The sequence below is a fragment of the Suncus etruscus genome, chromosome 10, assembly GCF_024139225.1.
Source record: "Suncus etruscus isolate mSunEtr1 chromosome 10, mSunEtr1.pri.cur, whole genome shotgun sequence".
Classification (NCBI taxonomy): domain Eukaryota; kingdom Metazoa; phylum Chordata; class Mammalia; order Eulipotyphla; family Soricidae; genus Suncus; species Suncus etruscus.
Window position 1 is genome coordinate 11,940,613 of NC_064857.1, and position 17,059 is coordinate 11,957,671.

The window sequence follows — 17,059 nt, forward strand, 5'->3', positions numbered from 1 at the left end:
GTTCTGGGGATTGAACTGGGGCGACTGAGTGCAAGGCAAGCATTTCACCCCGAGGGAATTTCTCCGGTCACTAAGCCAGATACTTAAAACATTTAAAAATTGATGTTTTAAACTTGAAGTGATGTCATGTTTACTTTTACTTTTGTTTTCCTTGCCAATGGAGTTAAATCTCCAGAGGCCACAAAATCAATATTATAAAATGCTTTGCTTATATTTTTCTAATGTATTTTGTGGTTTAAAGTCTAACAACAAGTCTAATCCATTTTCCAGTTAAATGTTTTGCATAGTATGAGACTGATGCAATTTCAGTTTTTTGCATGTGTATATCCTGTTTTCTCACCACCACTTGAAGAGATATTTTTCAAGTTCTTGGCATATTTTTCATGAATAAAATGTCCATATACATGAGGAATTATTTCTGCGCTTTCAGTTGAATCCATTGCTTAAAATGTCTGCTTCCATTTTAGTAGCTTAAGCACATTGTACTGACCTCTTTAGCATTTAGTATGAAGTGTGTGAATACAATGCCTCTTATTTTTTCTTCACAGGGTTATTTGGATTTTATTTTTGATAGTTTCATAAGTTTTAGTGATGTTATATGTACTTAAAGAATTTTATTGGAATTTTATTACAAATTGCACAGAATTTGCATAAAGCTTTGGGAAGAATGATAATTTAACAACAGTAATTATTCCAAATAAGAACATGGGACATCTTCCATTTCATTTTTTTAATAATTTTTATTATGACCAATGTGAATCACAAATGTGGCCCAAACACACACACACAAACCCAACCAAAAATCCCGCCACGTCTTTCACAGTTATATTTAAGGTACATAGTCACAGTGAATCAGGGCCATTACCACCACCAGTGTTGTCCTCCCTCTGCCCCTGTTCCTAGCATACATTAGATACCAGCCCCTTGCCCACTGGACTGCTAGTGTAACAGGTCCCTTTTGTGTATTAATTGTTGTAGATTAGGGATCTTGATTCTGTCCTCATTGACTTTGGGTTTGGTGTTTAGGTCTGATCATTTTTTTTTTGTTTTGTTTTTTTTTTGGCCCACACTTGTTTGATGCTTAGGGGTTACTCCTGGCTAAGAGCTCAGAAATTGTCTCTGGCTTGGGGGGGACCATATGGGACGCCGGGGGGGTCGAACCACAGTCCTTCCTTGGCTAGCGCTTGCAAAGGCAGACACCTTACCTCTAGTGCCACCTCGCTGGCCCCAGGTCTGATCATTTTTTATTTCCACTCAATGTTCATGTGATTGTTTGCTCCTGGTACCATCTACTCTTTTCCCCTTATATTTTGGGGCAGAACAAGATGATTTAAGTTCTGTGGTTCTGTTGGGAAAAAAAAGCTGGGAAGAGCCCATCTAGAAGCTATAAATATAGATTTAAATGAAGAAAGAAAAAGAAAAAAAATATCAAAACAAGCAATCAGGTATTCCCCTGATTCAATGTGAATATGTACCCAAAATACTACAGTGAAAGATATGTAAGCCATTATGAAAAAAAAAAATTGTGTTTTTAATCAGAAATTTTCTTTGACTTACATGTATTATTATTATATCAATTATATTATATGTTATGTTATGTCACTATATTATGTTATATTAGTTTACCTCATTATGTTAATCAATTTTGTCCTTTAAATGAATTCTTACTTTAAAAAAACAAAAACAAAAAAAAAACAACTTTTTTGCTCTGAAGAAAAAAAAAATAAATAATCAGATAAGATAAGGCCTCCAAATCTTACCACAGGCTGTGTTCTTTACACTGGCTGTATAGAAAGAGGAGGTACAGTAAAGGCACCATATACACCTCAACACAGGCCCCTTGCCGGGTATGTATTGTGAATTGGGGGACAAAAAAAAAAAAAAGCAACGACAAAAAGCGCAACAGCAGCTAAAAAAAAAAAGGCAACAAAACAACACCAAGAAAAAAAGGGGGGCTGTATGTTGAGTTTTTCCCTTTTCTTTTCTTTTCTTTTCTTTTCTTTCTTTTCTTTTTTTTTTTTCCTCTCCCTCCTTCCTTCCTCTTCTCCTCTTCTCCTTTCATCCTCTTCTTTTCCCTCCTCTCTCCTTCTTCTCCTTCTTTTTCTTCCTCTTCTTCTCCTTCCTTTTTCCTTCTTCTCCCTCTTCCTTCCTTTCTCCCTTCCTCCCTCCTTCCTTCTCCCCTTCCTTCCTCTCCCTTTTTTTTCTTCTCCTTCCTTTCTTCTTCCTCCTCCCTTCTTCCTTCTCCTCCTTCCTTCCTTCCTCCTCCTCCCTTCCTCTTCCCTTCCTTCCTCCTCCCTCCCTTCCTCCTCCCTTATTTCTCCTTCCTTCTCCTTCTTCCTTCCTTCCTTCCTCCCTCCTTCCTTCTTTTTCCTCCTCCCTCCCTTCCTCCTTTCCTTTCTTCCTTCCTTTTTCTTTTTTTTCTCTTTCTTTCTTTTCTTTTTCTTTCTTTCTTCTTCTTCTTCTTTCTTTCTTTTTTTCTTTCTTTCTTTTTTTTTTTTTTTTTCTTTCTTTTCTTTCTTTCTTTCTTTCTTTCTTTCTTTCTTTTTTATTTAACCAACTTTATTACATACATGATTGTGTTTGGGTTTCAGTCATGTAAAGAACAACCACCCATCACCAGTGCAACGTTCCCATCACCAATGTCCCAAATCTCCCACCTCCCCACCCAACCCCCGCCTGTACTCTAGACAGGCTTTCTATTTCCCTCGTACATTCTCATTATTAGGATAGTTCAAAACGTAGTTATTTCTCTAACTAAACTCATCCCTGTTTGCGGTGAGCTTCATGAGGTGAGCTGGAAATTCCATCTTTTTTTCTCTTTTGTGCCTGAAAATTATTATTGCAAAAATGTCTTCCATTTTTCTTAAAACCCATAGATGAGTGAGACCATTCTGCATCTTTCTCTCTCTGACTTATTTCATACAGCATAATAGGTTTCATGTACATCCATGTATAGGAAAATTTCATGACTTCATCTCTCCTGACAGCTGCATAATATTCCATTTTGTATATGTACCACAGTTTCTTTAGCCATTTGTTTGTTGTAGGGTATCTTGACTGTTTCCAGAGTCTTGCTATGGTAAATAGTGCTGCAATGAATATAGGTGTAAGGAAGGGATTTTGTGAACATCTTTTTCTAAGAGGGAAACTTTGTTTTCCCCAACTGAGTACCTTGTTAATTGTGTATTTCTTATAGGTAGTGTTTACATTATTGAGGTATAATCCCCATTTTGTAGAGTTTTTATTGTAAATGTAAAGCAGGCAGATAGGGAAGAGCCCCCACCCCAATGAGTTCCTAGGATGTAATAAAAGTTCTTGAGATAGAATGAATCAAGAGATGGAATTTGAAGATGTTGCTTTGGCACTAGCCCTAAGGACACTGAGGCCAATTTTGTGAACACAGGCCTGATGAAACCTTTACTTGAGGCCTTTCCAGGTTCAGAGAAGACCGAACCACCTAAGAGAAATTCCAGCATGGACAAAGGCCAGTAAAGAAATACCTTTAAGAAATTTCTTTAGGGGCTAGGAAGGTGGTGCTAGAGGTAAGGTGTCTGCCTTGCAAGCGCTAGCATAGGACGGACCGCGGTTCAATCCCCCGGCGTCCCATATGGTCCCCCCCAAGCCAGGGGCCATTTCTGAGCACATAGCCAGAAGTAACCCCTGAGCGTCAAATGGGTGTGCCCCCCCCAAAAAAAAACAAGAAATATCTTTAAAAATTTAAGATGACCACTAAATACCCTCATTTTCCCCCCCCCTGGAACCACTCTAGCAGTGGACTCTTAGGTAGAAATTTCCATGTGGGCGGGTTGGAAAAAACCCTATATAAGTCAACTTAGAAGGAAGGCACATATATGTTTGATGCCAATCCATGCACATGGCACCTACTTGCCCATGTCTTCTGCATCTTCCCTCCTGATATGTGTATTTTTATACTTTTGTTTTTGTTTGATTTTGTTTTTTGGGGGGGCTACACCCAGCAATGCTCAGGAGTTACTCCTGACTCTGCGCTCAGCAATTGCCCCTGGCTCAGGGGACCTGCTTGCACATGTCACCTGCATCTCCCTTCCTGAGATGTGTATTTTTATACTTTTTTTGTTTTTGTTTTCATTTGTTTTTGGGTTTTGGGGGGCCACACCCAGTGGTGCTCAGGAGTTACTCCTGGCTCTGTGCTCAGAAATTGCGCCTGGCTCAGGGGATCATATGGGTCCATCCTGGAACATCTGCATGCAAGGCAAATGCCCTACTGCTGTGCTACCACTCTGGCCCCTGGATTTTCATACTTTAATTTTTTAATATTGGGGCGAGTACTGGGGCTCTCTCCACTAGAAGAAAAGTCCATGTTCTCTCACAAGAACATTAATCTTATTCTCTTCCTCCTCTTCCTATTTTTCAGAACTTACTTCACTGCTAATCTCCTCCTAAAATTCTTTTTCTGAGAGGAGGGTGAGGGACCTGAAAGGCCTGGGTCTGATCAAGAATTGGCTTTTCCTTTTCTGGAAAAAGAAAGAGCCACAGTCATAGATCTCTCTAGACACTTCCCCTGGTGGCAGAGTGGGATAGAGAATGAAGCAGATTCCCTACTCTGGGCTGCAGCTTCTCCCCTCCTCACATAAATCACTAGGCAGCCCCCATCAGTATCAAAAGGATCTTAATATTCTTTGGCCATACCCAGTGGTGTCTAGGACTTATTCTTGGCTCATTTCTGACAGTGCTCAGGAATTTAACCTAGTTGCCAACTGCAAGGCAAAAGCTCGACCTGCTCTACTATCTCTCTAGCTCCAAGATGTTGAATTTTGTTAAAAACATTTTTCGATATTGCTATCACATGCTTTTTAGCTTTACATATCTGGCATATTATCTTAATTGTTGCATTTTGAACCATACTTACATTCTCTAAAATAAATCACACCTGGTCATAATGTATGTATGGTTAAGCTCATTAAGATGTTTTTTTGAGAAATATTGTATCAGGGTATTTAGATACTTTTTATTTGTGATATCTGTGATGTCCATGTCAGGTTTTGGTATCAGGGCAATATTGGTCTCAAAGAAAGTATTTTAAAGAATTCCTTTTAGTTCAACATTTTGGAAGAGTCTAAGAATTATAGGCAGTAGATAATTTTTGAATGTTGAGTACAGTTCACCTGTAAAGTAATCTAAACTTGACCATTTTTTTTTCAGGGAGAGTAAAGTCACCCCACACATCATATCTCCAACCCCAGGTGAGTGAGTTTAAAGTAGAGTTGCTGAACGAAATTATTCAGACCAAGCTGAGGGTATAACGTGTGTAGTCTGGCAATCTTCTACCTCATATGGAGAGAGCTGCCTGTCAGAACTGTTTTTATTGAGTACAGAGACCACCCCCAGGTGAGGGAGTAAGGACATAGTAAGGACAGATAGCTCAGGCTATCCTGTGCCAATCCAGCACAGGTTTACTTGCAAGATAATCTCTGTTTTGGGGGTAAAACCAAGTTGTAAACAAATTGATGCAAAGGAACCAGGGATGGTCTTTGTTTTGGATAAAATAGGGTATAATCTAACAGAGTTTTGATAACTATTTTAATTTCTTTTTTTTTTATAATTTGCCTGTTTGTATTTTCAGTTTCCTCCTGCTTTAATCTTAGGAGTTTACGTAGTATTAAAAATTAATCCATTTCTTCTATGTTCTCTAACTTAGTGGCATAAAGTTGCTCATAATTGTCTCTTGGGAACCCAAAGGAACATTTAAACAACAGTAATAAAATAGGGGGCTGGGCAAATAGTACAATAGGCAAGGCATTTGCCTAACTGATCCTAGCATCCTATATATAGTTGTCAGAGCAGAGTCAGGAGTGATTCCTGAGTGTGAATCATGAGTAACCCCTGAGCTTTGCCAGGGGTAGCCCCAAAACAAAGAAGCAAAAACAGAGAAAATAAAAAATGAGTTTTATAATGAGTTGTATTATCATATAGTGTGATTAAAAACAGATGTCTGGACATCTATCAATGCTATAATGTAGCTAAAAATATAAGATATAACCTGTAAGATTGCTTTATTTGCATATTTTAACACATTTGAAATAAAAATGTTACCTTATACTTATCTTCCAACTGAAGAGTTACTGTTTATTTTGAATCCTTAAAAATATTTTTAACTCTTAGTGCTGGAGCAATAGTGTAGCAGTAGGGCATTTGCTTTGCATGTGGCTAACCCATGACGGCCCTGGGTTCGATCCCTGGCACACCATATGGTCCCCCAAGCCAGGAGTGATTTCTGAGCACAGAGCCAGGAATAATCCCTGAGCATCACCAGGTGTGGCCCCCCAAAGGAACCCTCCCCTGATATTTTTTTAATTCGCTTACATCAAGGAGACATGAATGGTATGGAACCAAAAATAAAGAAAAAAAAAAAGATTTTTTTTTTTTTAATGGTAACCACCTACCATTTTTGTCTAGAAGAGACATCTGGAGAGTATGTTGTATAGTGACTGGACTTTATAATATTTATTTTTATTTGGGGGTACTTTTTGCTTGTTTGTTTTGGGCCATACCCTGCGATGCTCAGGGTTTACTCCTGGCTTCCTCATGCAAGGCAAACAAATGCCTTACCCACTGTACTATCAATCTGGCCCCAGGACCTACTTATTGTTAAAAACAAAAGCTAAAACCACTTCAAGCAAGCTCCTCAATTCCTTACATTTCAGGCAGTACCATTTTTCTTCTCTTTATCTGTTTAATTTTCCCTGTGTTACTTGGATTACAAAGCATTTACTTTGTATTCCTGATTAATATGAGTTTAACGAGAGCCTCTGCTGTGGTGTAGAGACATTTCCCCCAGATTTGACCTGATTGTACAGCTCTAGTAATCACTAACATTTTTTCTGTTTGCTTGTTTTGTGTTTTCTAGTGTTGGCTTTTGGGAGGCCATATCTGGCTGAGCTTAGGGCTGACTCCTGGCTATGCATTAAGTGACCTTGGTAGGCTCAGAGTTCGCCAGGGTGCTAGAGTCAAGCCCATGTCTGCCTCATTCAGGCAAGTGCTCTATCCATTGTATTATCACTCCCGCTTCTCACTGCTACTTTTTGAGACAACTCTTCATTTCTATAATAAAATCTTGTGCCTTTGTTTGTTATCAAAATTTTATCCATTAATATGCTTAGATATTAAATATTGTATTCAGAATCCTTTATCGTCAAGAGTTAAAAGTATCTTAGACACTAAAGATTATAAGTATTTAGAAGGTATTTTTGGAACATTAGTGAAAACAAAAAAATCTGTCACATTGACAAATTCCTGGTCCTGGCACACTGAAAACAAGACCAAGTTCTTCCAGTCATTCTGTTATTCTGTCATTATTGTGGACTTTCTATGCATCCTGATACATTAAGGTAAAAACTAGACTGGATAGGATCCTACATTATATTAGGTAAACTTGCTTGCTGCAGAAAACAAGAAGAGTGCAGGAATGATCAGTAGAGAAAGGCAGTGAGACTCAAGGTTAAATGAAATCTGATGGCAACAATACTTCTCAAGGAAAATGATTAACGAGAAGATAAATCAGGACATTTTTTGGAGAGATTTGATTGGTTAAGAACACCTGCTGAAGGGGTTGTATTAATTTCAAAACAGCCTATTGGGTACACTGATATCTAAAATTATAAAGAATCTGTAATCACGGTAGGTCGAGGTCTAGTCAGGACCCTTTCAAAATGGATGGTTTAGCTACTCAACTGGAATGAATGCAATATTTTCTACAGACATAAACTCTGAATGGTTCCTGATCAATCTGGCCAATTGAATTGGTTCCTGAATGAAGCATACAGGTTCAGGTGAGGCAGAGCTTAACAGAAACAGTCTAGCAGAGCATAAAGAAAATTCCATCTTATGTAATACCATCACCCTCATTTAGTATTTTATCATCACCCAAGAATCCTACTTATTTTCTTATTGTCTATTTTCTCCCAAAAGAATTCCTTTAGAGCACACATTTTCATGCATTCATGTTCTTTTTTCTTATATCCCAATATGCACTTAATATTTTGAATAATGTTTAGTATTTAGTATAATCTAAGTGAACATTTCCAGAACAGATCAACAAATGTCTATGCACTGATGATTTCCTCATGCACCATGGACTGATCAAATCCCAAACTTGGAAGATCCTATCAGTCTTCCCAAATATCTTCAAAATATCTTCATTTTATTTGGAAAACTTAACTAAGCTTCCACAACTGTCACTGACCTCTTCCATTCCATCCACACCCAAATTCTGTCTTCCACGGTGATATTGCAGTTTTCTAAGAAGAAAGCATTGTGGCTGTGCCCTTATTTTTGGTAAGAATAAATTTTGTCAAGGTAGGAGTGTACAGTAGGGAGGAAGGTACTTACAAGCAGCCGACTGAGATTTGATCCCAGGTTATATAGGTTATATATACAGATTATATTTATAATCCTCTGAGCCCTCCAGGAGTTATCCCTGAGCACAAGTTTAGGAGTAAGTCTTAAATCTGTTTACTTGTATGTGCTGAACAGATCCTCATACACAAATGTTTTTAGTCAGCGTGCTTCTGAGATGACGACCAGCACCTGTTATCCTTCCACACCACCTCCCACTGTTCTATTTTTCTCCTCAGTAAACAAACTCCTGAGTTCTCACAGGTAAAAATAATCTCTCAGCAACGTGTAAGTGAGCCTATATTCAGGAAACAGCTGAAATTTCTCCATGCACTTTGCCTTTTTGAAAAGCAGCCACATGGTTAAGTTGGAATACAACACATGTTTACTAATTAACAAACAGCCTTCTACCGAGTTGGCCTTCCTTTCTCTTTCATTTCCTTTTCTATTCTTAGAAAATTGTTTAAAAGAGTACAAGCTTGGGCCAGCACTTCTCAATATGTAGTGTGATACCATTTATCAGCAGGAACATGATTGCCAATCATAGGACTTTAAATTTAGGCATAAATTTTGCATACACTTTTCTATATAAATTATGCAGTGACAATAGCATTTTATTAATAAAGGTACATTTTGTAGACTGTAGGCGTATCTACTTTTTAGGATGACTTTGCAATATCTTTCTTTGAAAGATAGAAGTTACAGTGTATTTGATTAGGCTGATGACTATAAAATAATCAGTTTTAGAATTCAAGTCATGCCATTTGTAATGGTCAATCTGCAGGTAGGGTTGGTCTATTTATTATAAACAGACATAGGTAACAATATTATACAAGCCCCCCAAATATGTTACTAAACTAGGGGTTTAGTAAACTAGACTGTGTGTTTAATTTTTAAATAGCTGCCTAATGAGCTTATAGAAAGGAAAGATAATCTCTATTAAAAATGGTCATGAAAGGATTGAAGTAATATACAATATTTAGAACAAGTGTTGGAGATAAGATAATTATAAATTATAGTGGTTGACTTCTTCCTGTCAATTCTCCAAAATAATGTGATTTTATTGTTATTTATGACTAAAGCTTTGAGAGACTTTTTATTTTTTTTATTTATTTTTACTTGGGGCCACACCTGGCTTGACTCAGGGGATACTAGGGATGAATCCTGAGTGTAAATTATAAAGGTAGGTGTAAGTGCTGAGCACAACTGGAAGTGACCCCCAAACAAACAAGAATTTACTTAGAAAGGTAGTGCCAGGTCAGGGATCAAACTGGGATTAGCTACGTGCAACCAGCCTAGAGAACCATATGGAATGCTGGAGTAGTGAACTTATTTCTGCAAGGCAAGCTCCTACCTGTTATACTGTCATTCCAGCACCTTCTAAGTAAACATCTTACAGTAAAACCTCTTTTTGCTTCACTTACAAAAACAGCTTTAAAAAGCAATCATATCGGGGCCCGAGAGATAGCATGGAGGTAAGGCGTTTGTTTGCCTTTCATGCAGGTCATCAGTTCAAATCCGCCTTTCCATATGGTCCCCCATGCCTGCCAGGAGCAATTTCTGAGCATGGAGCCAGGAGTTTCCCCTGAGCACTGCCGGGTGTGACCCCAAAACCACACACACAAAAAAAGCAAAACAAAAAGCAATCAAATCATAATCAGTATACCTTTCCTTCACTTATGCGTAGCAAACTATGCCAACCAGTTAGATAGAATACAGAGCTTACAAACTCAGTTTTAGGATTTAATAGGCTAAATCTTGGTACTTAAAAAGATAATTACAACTTTATCTCTACAGTATTAAAAGAATATATTCAGAACTGCAATATAGAGAATTGTTTATAGTTCAATTAATTGTAAAACATATAACAATAATGTGGTAGAGGTTTAATTTTCTAGTATATTGTTGTGTATCATACACAAATACTAATCAATGGGCTTTTTATTTGAGGTTAGAGCAAAATTTTTATTATTATTAAAGAAGACCCCTTGAGGAGTTAGGCAAAGAACATTAATGGTAAAAAGTTTGGGCTTTTTCTTTTTGCATCTCTTCATATGTACCAGTGAGGTTAAAAAATATTAATGAGGGGGCCAGAGAGATAGCATGGAGGGAAGGCATTTGCCTTTCTTGCAGAAGGACGGTGGTTCAAATCCCGGTGGTTCGAATCCCAGCATCCCATATAGTCCCCTGTGCCTGCCAGGGGAGATTTCTGAGCATAGAGCCAGGAGTAACCCTTGAGCATTGCCGGGTGTGACCCAAAAACCAAAATAAATAAATAAATAAATAAATAAATAAATATTAATGAGTTACCCAGGACATAAATTTCTATAGTACTAATTTCAGATTGAGTAAATACAAATGAAATAAACCATTGTTTGTGAAAAGCACGTTTTCTTGTCTCCCAAACATCAACCATTCCTGATCAATTCTTTTAAACTTTATTGATTTCTGATTCATACCCGGTAGCGCTTAGGGCTACTCCTGCCTCTGCACTAAGAAATTGCCCCTGGCAGGCTGATAGACCATATGGGACGCCAGGAATCCAACCAGGTTCCTCCCTAGTCAGCCAAATGCAAGGCAAACTACCTACAGCTGTGCTATATCTCTGGTCCTTCCTGATCAATTTCAATGTTTTGAGATTATAAAGCCTTTAGATATTCAAAATTATGATATTAAAGATGAATTTGACTGCAAAAGAATGAAATCAATGTGTTTCTAATTATAGAATTAGAAATGCAAAAATTGATAGACCTAAAATATTTCATATAAGTGATATTTTTAGGTTGGGCTTTAAAATGAATGGCTAGTACTTATTATATTCTTGTTATGTGTCAATAATTATAAGAATAACTACATACATTATCATATTTAATATTTCAATTTAGGGCCCGGAGAGATAGCACAGTGGCGTTTGCCTTGCAAGCAGCCGATTCAGGACCAAAGGTGGTTGGTTTGAATCCCGGTGTCCCATATGGTCCCCCGTGCCTGCCAGGAGCTATTTCTGAGCAGACAGCCAGGAATAACCCCTGAGCACCACCGGGTGTGGCCCAAAAAACCAAAAAAAAAAAAAAAATTTCAATTTAATGTTTAAAAGTGGTCCAAAGGGGGAACTGTGGTGTAGGATAAATCAGGTAAACATGGTCAATTGTAGGGTCAAAATAGGATTAGATATTTTTGCTTGTTTTGTTTTGGGGCTCGGAGCTGGAAGAGAAAGGCCTCATCCTCCATCCCACCATCAGTCAACCTCTTCAGGGGCTGACTTGCTACATATTCCCACAGTGAAAATACCTTTGACCTCATTTACCACTGTTACCTAAACCAGGGCTTGTTAAACATTTTCTATTCACAACTTCTTTCATCCAGGAAACATAACATGAGTCAAAACTATACTTCAGATTAATTATATATTTAAGTTTGGATTAGTTTTTGGTAGCATGTATTGAGAGACATTTTATTTTTGCCAAATGTGTCATGATTTCTTGCAGTCTTTCACAACCCACAATTTTAAGAACTAAGATCTCCAATATCTTCATTTTTTTGCCTGCTCATGCTAGCAGCTTTCTGACTAATCTCTCTATTTATGCTCTACTGTACTTTCATTTACATAAGACATTAAACATTTTCAAAGGATGGTGGTATGGGATACACTCTGGGAACATGGTGGAGGGAGGTTGATGCTGGTGATGGGATTGGCCCTGATTCATTGTATGTCTGAAAACCAACTATGAAGGACTTTATAAATCACAATTGTTTCAATAAAATAAAATAATTAAAATGTCTTTAATTATGTTGAATCATGTAATTCCTTTGATCAAAAACATTTTGAAGATTATTTTCATTAAAAATAAAAGCTAGGGCAGAGAGATAAAACAGCAACCAGGGTGCTGGCTGAAGCAAGCATGAAGCAAATACGGGTTTCTGGCACCTTACACAGTCTTCTGACCACTTTAGAAGTGATGCCTGAGTGCAGAGCCAGGAAAAAGCCTTGAACACAGTCACTATGGTCTCAAAACGAAGTGTACATGCAAATAAATAAATAGAATTTAAAACCTTTAGCTAAGCCTACATGGCAACACATGGTACCATGTTCTTTGATTTCCTCATATGTAAAATAACAAAAATAAATATATTAAAGAACACAGGAAAGCTTTGTTACCAAAAAACATTTTTCAGTACCAACCTTTTTCACTTTCAACTGGAACAAATTTTCTTATAGCAAAATGATTCAGGCCTGAGAGATCATTTTTTTTGTATAATTTTCCTTTCCTTTCATTTTTTATGACCATTTTATTTATTCCTTTTTATTTAAAAACACCATAGTTACAAAGTTCCTCATGACTGAGTTTCAGTCTTACAATGTACACACCCTTCACCCTGCACATTTCTTGCCATCAATGTTCCCAGTCCCCCATCTTTTAGCCCTTATGTCTCTGGGTCAGGCATTTTACCCTTCTATTCTCTTTTGATCTCTCTCTCTCTCCATTTTGGGGGGAATATTTGGGTCACACCCAGCTGCACTCAGGGGTTACTCCTGGCCCTGTGCTCAGAAGTTGCTCCTGGCAGGTTCTGGGGACCGTATGGGATTCCAGGAATCAAACTAGGGTCTGTCCAGGGTTGGTCTTGTCCAAGGCAAACACCTTACCACTGTGCTTTCACTTTGGCCCCTCTCTCTTCATTTTATTTCCTTCTAGAAATTGTGATTTGCACAATTGTAAATGAAGTGGTACCATGCATATCACTTTATCTCCATTCAGTACCTCTTGTCCAGAGTGACCAATTCCAACTATCATTGACATTGTGGTCCCTTCTCAAGCTTAACTGCACTGCTCCACTACTTGTGGCAAACTTCTAAACATGGACTGGTCCTCTTGGCCCTCATAGATACTGTCTCTGGATATAATTACTAAACTATCTTATTTTTTCTTATATCCCACAAATGATTGAGATTATTCTATCTCTCTGACTCATTTCACTCAGCATAATACTTTTCATATCCATCCATGTATGAGAAAATTTCATGAATTCATTTTTCCTAATAACTACATAGTATTCCATTGTGTAGATGTACCACAGTTTCTCTAGCCACTCACCTATTCTCAGGTACCTGGGTTGCTTCCAGATTCTTGCTAATGTAAACAGTGCTGTGATAAACACACAAATGAAGACGACATTTTAGTATTGTGTTTTGGGGCTCATAGAGTATATTTCTAGGTGTAATATTGCGGAATAATATGGAAGCTCAATTCCTAGTTTGTTTTTTTTTTTTTTTTTTTTTTTTTGGTTTTTGGGCCACACCCTGTGAGGCTCAGGGGTTACTCCTGGCTATGCGCTCAGAAGTTGCTCCTGGCTTCTTGGGGGACCATATGGGACGCCGGGGGATCGAACCGCGGTCCGTCCTAGGTTAGCGCAGGCAAGGCAGGCACCTTACCTCCAGCGCCACCGCCCGGCCCCTAATTCCTAGTTTTTTAAGGAATATCTATGGGTTTTTCCAAAAGCTTGGACCAATCTACATTCCCACCAGCAGTGCCCCCATCATGTAATCAATTTGAAGCTGGTTTCTTGGAAGCTTTCTATTTATTTATTAAAATGTTTTTTTTAGAGGGGCAAGAGGTAGTATGGAGGTTAGGCATTTGCCTTGCATGCAGAAGGACGGTGATTAGAATCCTGGCATCCCATATGGTTTTATGAGCCTGCCAGTAGTGATTTCTGAGCATAGAGCCAGGAGGAACCCTTGAGCGCTGCCTGGTGTGATCCCACCCCCCCGCAAATATTTTTGGTGGGGCTAAAGTGGTGGCACAAGTGGTAAGGCATCTGCCTTGCAAGTACTAGCCTAGGATGAACCATGGTTCAATCCCCAGGCATCCTATAGTCCCCCCAAACCAGGAGCAATTTCTGAGTGCTTAGCCAGGAGTAATCCCTGAGCGTCAATGGGTGTGGCCTAAAAACAAAAAGAAAAAAAAACTTTTTTTTTGTTTGGTGGCCACACCCAGCAGTGTTCAGGTGTTTCTCCTGATTTGCTTTCAGAAATCGCTACTTGCATGCTCAGGGACCATGTGGAATGCCACGGATCAAATCCGGGTTGGCTGAGTGCAAGGCAAATGCCCTACCTGCCATGCTATTTCTCCAGCCCAAGCTTTCTAATTTTTAATTGATTGGAGATCATGCAGAGAAAAGAGAAATGAATTTTCCAGGTATTTAATTAAAATTTTTATTGTTATCCTGGATCCCTTTGTGTCACAGATACTTGACTCTATAAGTGGGAACACATTCACAATAGAGTTTGAGAGATTAATAAAATATTTTATACTTAAACCTAATAAGTGACATTATTAAAAATGGACTCTATTAGCATGATTGAATTGCCATCATGGCATTTATTCTCAGCTCAATTTAGCAAAGTCAGAAGATGAGGAATGTATTTCACAAGAATCTTGGCTTAACAATGGGCAAAAACTTAAAAAAAAATTCTTAGTTCTTTATATGATAAGCCCCTAGAAGACAATGTTTAACAGAATGTTCTGTTATGATGCTAACTTAATGGGCTATGTCCTATTTATTCTCAGAGGATGTGATCCTCTGCTTGAGATTTTATTTGTTTTAGCTACTTTATAAAAGGAGTAGGACTCTCTTATATCCTAAATGTCTATGATGCTCAAGCTTTCATTCTCAGGAAGTCTTAAACTCTAAAGATTACTGAGAATTCCACAGAGCTGTAGCTACTGAAAGTATACTCATCAATATGTGTTACCTTATTAGATAAAAATGAGCTATTTTATTATTAGTTAATATTATTTAGCAATAGCCACCAATTATTTATTAGTATAAATTAAATTTGACAATCATTAATTTTATTTTTTAATATTTAACTTTTTAATTTTTTGGTTTTTGGGTCACACCTGGCAACACTCAGGGGTTACTCCTGGCTCTGCACTCAGAAATTGCTCCTGGAAGGCTCAAGGGACAAGATTCTGACAAGATGTCAGAATTTGTACTACTGTCTGTCCTAGATTGGCTGCTTACAAGGCAAACACCCTACCACTGTGCTATCTCTCCAGCCCCCACAATTATTTATTTTAAATAGCAATAATGAACTCATCACATGATAACAAATATTTATGATAAATATCTATATGCCTTAACCCCTTCAAATAATACGAAGTGTAACACAGCTTGCAAATATGTGTAGCTTCATATTTGAGATGATTTGATGGCAGACAAATTCTCATATTTACTTCTGATTTAAATAGTTAGGGCAAAAGGTTTAAAAAAAAACTTTTGTCCCACAGAGCTGTAGAGTGAGAAATTAAAAGACTTATACAGGGATTAAATAATTAGTATGTGGGTTAAAGTGCTGGCCTTGGATGTAGTCAGTTCATTTTTGTTTGTTTTGTTTTGTTTTGTTTGGGCCACACCTGGCGGTGCTCAGGAGTTACTCCTTGCTGTCTGCTCAGAAATAGCTCCTGGCAGGCACAGGGGACCATATGGAACACCGGGATTTGAACCAACCACCTTTGGTTCTGGATCGGCTGCTTTCAAGGCAAACACCATTGTGCTATCTCTCCGGGCCCAGTTCATTTTCTTTTCTTTTCTTTTCTTTTTTTTTTTTTTTTTTTTGTGGTTTTTGGGTCACACCCGGCAGTGCTCAGGGGTTATTCCTGGCTCCAGGCTCAGAAATCGCTCCTGGCAGGCACAGGAGACCATATGGGAAGCCGGGATTCGAACCGATGACCTCCTGCATGAAAGGCAAACACCTCACCTCCATGCTATCTCTCCGGCCCCCCAGTTCATTTTCATTCTCTAACCACCACATGTGATTCCCTAGCACTGTCAGGAATGATCCCTAAGCACAGGTCCAGGAGTAGCCTTGAGCACTATCAGATGTTGCCAGAAAGCCAGAAAAATAGATAAATATAAAAAGTCTTTTCAGAAGACTTTAAACACAATGGGGGAATAAGTGCTAGTGAGTAAAATACTCTAGTGAAATACAACTAGAAATCAGCAGAATGTCAAAAAAAAAAAAAAAACCAAAAACACCCACATTGCTCACACAGCATGGTTTTCCTAAGAAACTGTACATCATTCATAATTGTGGATAAATAAATAAATAAATAAATATAATCAGAAGGGGAGTACTGATAGATGAAGAGAATCTTCTACACTGATGTGCACTTGAGCTGGGATTTCTGTGTGCAGACCAGAACCAGCCAGAGGAGGCTAATATTATAGAAATTACTGTTCAACAGTAAATTAAAGGTACAAGTTGTGCTTTTGGCAATCTTGGGTTTATGATAAAAAGTAAAGTTGAGACCTAGAATTTAAGCAGCTAAAGATGAACTGGTTAAGTCTTGTATCTCCTCTATCCAGATAAAGAGCACCGTAGAGTCATGGTCCAGAGGTTAGCAGTAAGAATTGTTTGCAGTAGCAAGGGGCTGGAATGACCACAGAGGTTAATGGCTCACAGAGGACATGGGATGATGTGGAATTTCCAGTATGGTGTCTCCCTTTTCTTCCAGCTCTATAATAGACTGAGTTTTGTGAACTTCAACATTTTTGCCTTCTCCCACTACAGCCAGAGAAACAACCACAACACTTAGTCATAGCACAACCTACAGAAGACAAAGACACTAATTCAGATACTAAAACAGAAGAATACTGTAAGCAAGCAACCACAGAAAAAATAAGGCAG

The 17,059-nt window shown here is 38.2% G+C and overlaps 1 non-coding gene across 1 annotated transcript; it reads left to right on the plus strand.

Annotated features, from left to right (window-relative positions):
* The first annotated feature begins 1,744 nt into the window (after window positions 1-1,744).
* LOC126021201 (small nucleolar RNA SNORA51) lies at window positions 1,745-1,874 on the plus strand. The gene has a single exon (XR_007499803.1). It is a non-coding gene; the product is annotated as a small nucleolar RNA SNORA51 (small nucleolar RNA).
* The last annotated feature ends 15,185 nt before the right edge of the window (window positions 1,875-17,059 follow it).